The sequence below is a fragment of the Myodes glareolus genome, chromosome 2, assembly GCF_982192425.1.
Source record: "Myodes glareolus chromosome 2, mMyoGla1.1, whole genome shotgun sequence".
NCBI lineage: Eukaryota > Metazoa > Chordata > Mammalia > Rodentia > Cricetidae > Myodes > Myodes glareolus.
In genome coordinates this window covers 88,863,539-88,869,823 of record NC_142027.1, presented here as the reverse complement: position 1 = coordinate 88,869,823, position 6,285 = coordinate 88,863,539, and positions in this window count along the sequence as shown.

Genomic DNA, 6,285 nt, shown 5'->3' with positions numbered 1-6,285 from the left:
AATAGAAATTCTTGCTTCTTCAGCCAGGGCTTGTGTTTTCATTTTCCGGGCTTCTAGGATATGGCTGGTGACAAGGGAAGTAGGGGAGTCATTAAGAAGCTCCTTCACTTCAAGGCTGAGAGACTGGAGACTATACGAGGCAAAGCGAGGGTGTGAGCCCCCAAAGTGTGGGGGCTCTTTAAATAAGGAAAATGAGCTGTGAAACTTGCTTTACTTATCCTTAAAACACCACCTGTTTCGCAAGGGCTGGGTAACAGAAGTAGTAAGCTGGTATATTTGTAGGATAGATGGGGAATATTTGTTCAACGATCCAAAATCATCAGGGAAGTGCAAATTTAGACTGTGATGAAATTTCACTCCATAACGGCCAGAATGGTCATTATAAAGTAAAAGACAAAGCAACAACAACAAACAGGCATGGTGGCATGTGCCTTTAATCTCAGCACTTGGGAGGCAGCAAACAAGTCAGCCAAGGCGGCATGGTGAGACCCTGCCTCAGACAGACCAAATATAATAATGAAAATGTAGAAAGGAGACCTCTATTATGTTGTCAGCAACACTGAAAATTGATACAACTATGATTAGAAAGAGGAAAACAACATCACTGGTGTTATTCCTTTGGGTCTGGTCCCTTTAAGGGCAAGCCACGCCCACTCCCAGCCACTTCTGACCTCCTGGGTCACCATCTTAATCTCTTCTGTTTCCCTCTCCTGGCGTGTGTACACGTGTTTTTCCTCTCTCTGTCCTCCTTTCTATTTTTGCCTTTCTTTTTCTCCTTTCTCTTTAAGTAATAAATGTTTACCTTTATGTTTAGCTTTATGTCTATTTACTATGTCATGTCCTGTAAGTCTTTTATTCCCCGCACCCGCCTGCCTGCTCTCCGGGCCGCATGGCGGGACCAGCTCTGCCGCTCGCCACGGGAAACCTGCACCCCTCTGGCGGCAGCCTCTGTCTGGCTTGTAGGCCGCTTGGGGAACATGTCAGTATCATATTTTTAAAGAACAAAAACTGGAGTTTCTCCAGCAACACCAACCCAGCTAAGACGTCCACAGAAACCAATGGCAGCGAAATGAAATGACAGGTGTGGGAGGACATTTCTGCCATTTCCACTTGGGAACACAGAAGATGGGCTTTTAGTTCTCCAACACACTGCATGAATCAAACGGTCCTTCACCCCTCCAAAAACCAGGCTAGATGACTCTATGTCATTTTACAAGGTAGTTTATTTTGAAAGCCTTTAGCAGCCCACTTTAGGAAGAATGACATTCCACATAAAAGCTAAAAGCTCCCCATTAATCACATCTGCGATTGTCTTGGATATGGTCTCCAAGCCCAGTGCCTCCTTTTATAGCGTCTGTCCAGTCATCCATTAAAATGACAAGCAAAAGGGCCACACGGCAGGCTGAGTGCATTTAAAGTGACATTAGCCAAACAAGGAACAAGATGGTCTCCTCCAGTCATTTGTAGAGGGGTCTCTACGCCTGGGGGCTGAAGAGTATTAAACTAGACACGAGTGCTCTCCACCACAATGGCAGGGATGGAGGCGCAGAGTGATGATCCAGATGAAGTCAAAGTGGTTGTCAGTCCATAGTAAAAAACCTAGCCGCAAAGCTTGCAGGATGTGCTGTCATGGCGCTCGCGCGCTTGTCTCCCGTCAACAGTTTCATCACCTAGGAGACAACATCACCCGCCTCACCTCTTTAATGATGGTCATTTAGATTGACTTGGTGTGTTAAGACAGGTTTGTTGATGAAGAACTATGGTGACCTCCTTGGGCTGGTTTTGGAGCCAACGCCCATTCGCTACACATGAGTCCTGCCATGGTGGAGATCCGAGTCCACAGAGCAAAGTTTAGAGGCAGCGGAGTGAAGTCACATCTTTCCTGGGGCCTTCTGCGGACCTCCGAACTCCACACCTGCGGACTCCACGCCTGTGTGCCTGCGGACAAACAAGAGATGTAGGGTACGTACGGATACCTGACACTTTACATCTGCTTCACCAAAGAATCGAAGAAGAAGCGAAATGAAAACCAAAGGAGACAGGCTCATATGACTTTTACTTTGGAATAATTTTAGAGTCACAACAAAAATAAGGGAAGCAATAATGAAAGTGGGAAAATCAAGCCCATGTTCTTTAACCTTTCTTGTGAAATAATTTCAGAGTCAACTTGTTGTCTGAGTTACTCTTCTATTACTGTGAAGAGACACCACGACCGAGACAACTGCTAAAAGAAAGCATTTAAGCATTTAATTGGGGGGCTAATGGCTCCAGAGGGCAATAGACCCCCAAGACCATCATGGCAGGGAGCGTGGCAAACAGCCTGGCAGCCACCGCTTTAGAGCAGTAGCTGAGAGCTTGCTTCTTGATCCACAAGCTCAAGGCAGAGAGAGACAGAGATACAGAGACAGAGATGGAGAGATGTTGGGGTGTGTGGACCCCCAGACCCTGAATCTCCTGTGACCCCCTGCCTGCCGGAGTAAACACCTTGTTTTCCTATGCTTGCATGCAAGCATCCCTGGAATACAATAAAGGAGCATTCTTGGGGCATTCTGGGTGTCCCCCCCCCTCTCTCTCTCTCCACCCTCCCCTCCATCCTGGGTACCATGCTCTCCTGTTGCAATTTCCAGATTTACTCGTTGCCCTGCTTTTGCCACACGTAATGTGTGACTTATGACCCCACAACCCCCCTTGGCATGACTACAGCTGACATTAGCTCTTTCAAGGGCTGCTGTCTCTTACTGTGGAAGCTCTCTTTTCTTTCTCAGTGTCTCTTCCTATTTATCCTGGGACTAAGCCTCATGTTCAAAGCCAACAGCTACTCCTTTTATTATCTTCTTCTTTTAAAATATTAACATACCAGGACTGGAGAGATGGCTCAGTGGTTAAGAGCACCAACTGCTCTTGCAGAGGACCCTGGTTCAATTCCCAGCATCCACAAGGTAGCTCACAACTGTCTGTAACTTCTCTTCCAGGGTCTCCGATGCCTTCTGATCTCCTAGGGCGCCAGGCATCCACTTAGTGCACATACATATATTCAGGAAAAATACCCACACGACATAAAAAAAATTAAAAATTTAAAAGATACTAAGTGAGCATATGGAGAACCTAGTGATGTCTTTCCAAACCGTGGGGTGAAATTGACTTTTCTCCAGTGAGAACGCAATCTCTACCATCTGAAGTAAGAACAGGCAGCTCTAAGTTCCATTTTTCATTAACTATTGAAGAGATTCCCAATATCTCAGTATTAATCACAACAGTGAATGCCCTGCCTGTGAAAGCATGATACATACCTAGCACTGCCTTCAAAATGTCTCTGTGTTCATCAAGTTCATCCGAGCAAACTTAGAAGCTACTTACAAGCAAGAAGACTGGAGTGTGAAGAAGTGATCATATACAGAATATTTGATGATGAAACAGTCTGGACAAACTGACCCCAGATACTAAAATACCCTGGACTGAACTGCACACATAAGAAAGGGGTCAATGGGGCTGGAGAGATGGCTTAGTGGTTAAGAGCATTGCCTGCTCTTCCAAAGGTCTTGAGTTCAATTCCCAGCAACCACATGGTGGCTCACAACCATCTGTAATCAGGTCTGGTGCCCTCTTCTGGTCTGCAGACATACACACAGACAGAATATTGTATACTAAATAAATAAATATATATATATTAAAAAAAAGAAGGGGGTCAAATCCTGTACACCATGGAACTACTAGAAAGTTCTCGCTGAGTACATAGCCCATAATGAAAGCTAGGTGGCCTCCTGTGGATTCTGTCAAATCCTAACTTCTGCTGTTCAAAGACACTGGTCACAGTTCATGTACCCTAGGTAACAGTCTTTAATCTTATCAAAGGATGCCAGAAGAATAAATAGGCTTGAAAACTCATTTAAATTTTGAAGAAAAGGAATAGGTATGTTAGGCTTCATTTAAACCTTTCCCCAAATATGTAACTACTAAGCTATAAATAATAAAGGTAGGTCATAAGAAACACCTCTTACAAACTCACCCAACTCCGCTGCCGTTGCCAGTCCTCACCATGCTCGCTGAAAACACGGTCATTGATGGATCTTTTTTTAATGATCTTTAACATCAAGTGGGCCCCAGTGGCTGCCCAGGTTCTCCCTGTCACTGCGTTATTGTCCTCTAGAGTTGATGATTGCTACTTAAAATTGTTATTTTTAGGCAGCTTACCCAAGTACTGTGTTCTCAGAGACTGAGCCATTGCTCCTACAGGGAACACAGGGGTAAGGTTTGAATTTCAGCCGTCCAATTCCTACCAAACAGTAAATGGGTCCTGAGTTTATGCATCTCCCTGTTTAAGACACCTTATTTGATGAATAGTATTGATTAACATTGAACTCACTGAGGGGCCATGGTAGCTCATTCCCTGATGCCTGTATTTCCTCCGTGAGACATGGTATTAACCTTCCCACACTCAGGAACCCTAGCTAGTACTTCAGCCCCAGGAAAGCACTTTGCGCAGCAAAACTGCCACCATCCCTCAAAAATATGTTGTTGTAAAGCCTGGGATGAAAGAGGCCTCACAGTTAACTCTCTGCATCACACAAATGCTTCAGCGAGAAGGGCAGGGCGTGGCCCCGCTTAGCCCCGACTGGGACCGCGAACACTGCAAAGACCACACATTCCGCAGACCTGAGCCTGCTCAGGTCTTTGCTGGATGAGAAAGCTTTGATTTGCAAGCTTTGCTTTGGCATTGTACATTCAGTGCGGCAAGCAGATGAGTTTGCAAATTTGATCTTCGCAAACGACGACAATCAACTGTATTTTATACTCTGCTTCAGCCTCACCACCCCCCTCAAAACTCATGGTCCTGCTTCCTATTTCAACACAAACCTGGAACAATCAGACTAGGACTCTGACCCCTACCAGCCTTATCAGCCTTAGATCACCTATGTCCCATAGATCTTAAATAATCAGAATTAAGTCTTGAGTATTTCTAAATAAATTATACATTTATCTATAAAAACCAACAACTGAAAGAATCGAACTAATCAGCAGTTGGAAAAATGTGTACAAAATATTGCATAGTCTCTACAACCCGTGGATACATAGGAGAATATAGACCAAGGAGTGAAAATATAGATTCTAAGAAAATAATAAAATCTGGTCCCATTTTCACATACAATTTTTTTTTAAAGTGCTGTGGGTGAGTTTGTTTGCCCAGTGTAAAATAGGGCTATGTGGACGTCAACCACCCCTTAAGCCTGGTTTACCTGACATCAAAGCCAGGGTCTTCACCATGGTACTGAACTAAGTTGGTGACTGCTTTTAGATAGAGTGACTTGGAGATGGGCCAATAAGGCACACTCAAGAGGCACGTATCATCCATTGGTGTCTGGGTACAATTCTATAACCTTTATACACACGCCTGTCTAATTATAGAATTGTTTTAAAGATTTTTTTTTTTAGATTTCTAAGTATTTGACCTGCATGTATGCCTCTGCTGTATGTATGTGTCTGCTGCAGAGACCAGAAAAGGGCGCTGGATGTGTTCCTTCTCCCTGGAACGGGGGCTACAGATGTCTGTGAGCCACCATGTGCTGGGAAAGGAACCCACGTCCTTCTGCAAGACCAGCCAGTGTTCTTCTCCACTCAGATATCTCTCCGGGCCCTGATTACAGAATTTTTAATAAAAAAAAAAAATAAGGGGAAGTGTTAAATGTAGCAAAATAGCTGGTAGAGTGATGAGTTGGGATTCCCCTTGGACTACAGCACAGACAGCGGAAACCTGAGTACAAGACACCCCCAGGGAGGGAGAATGAACAGCTCTTGGCTAACAAAGCCACTGGAGAAGCATCTCCTGGCCTGTGTGTATAGGAAAAGGGGGAAAGGAAGAAAGGCTAATAGTAAAGAACAAATGCCTGAGTGGTGTGTCTGTAGTAGGTAGAGAGACTCAAAGCCAGCTTTCTGTATCAGCAGCTGTTCTCGTTGTCAGCTAATCCTCACCAGATGTTCGGGAGATGATCAGACGTCCCCCAACTCGCCCTAAATCCCCACAATCAGATTCCAAAAGCCTCTTTCCGATAACAGGAAAAGAGAGTACATTACGTTACACCCCTGAGAAAACAGGAGGGAACCGTCAAGTTTAAATGTGATATTATTCAGGCTTCAAAGCACTGAACTTAATGGTTTCAATTTGGGTGCGGCAGTCGCGGGGGTGTCCCCTGGCATTATGTTGACAGATGGAGAGGGCAAAGCTTCTCGGGATGGTGTGCAGTATGTGTGTACAGGACTGAGAAACTAAGGGCAGAAGCTGAGGGCTAT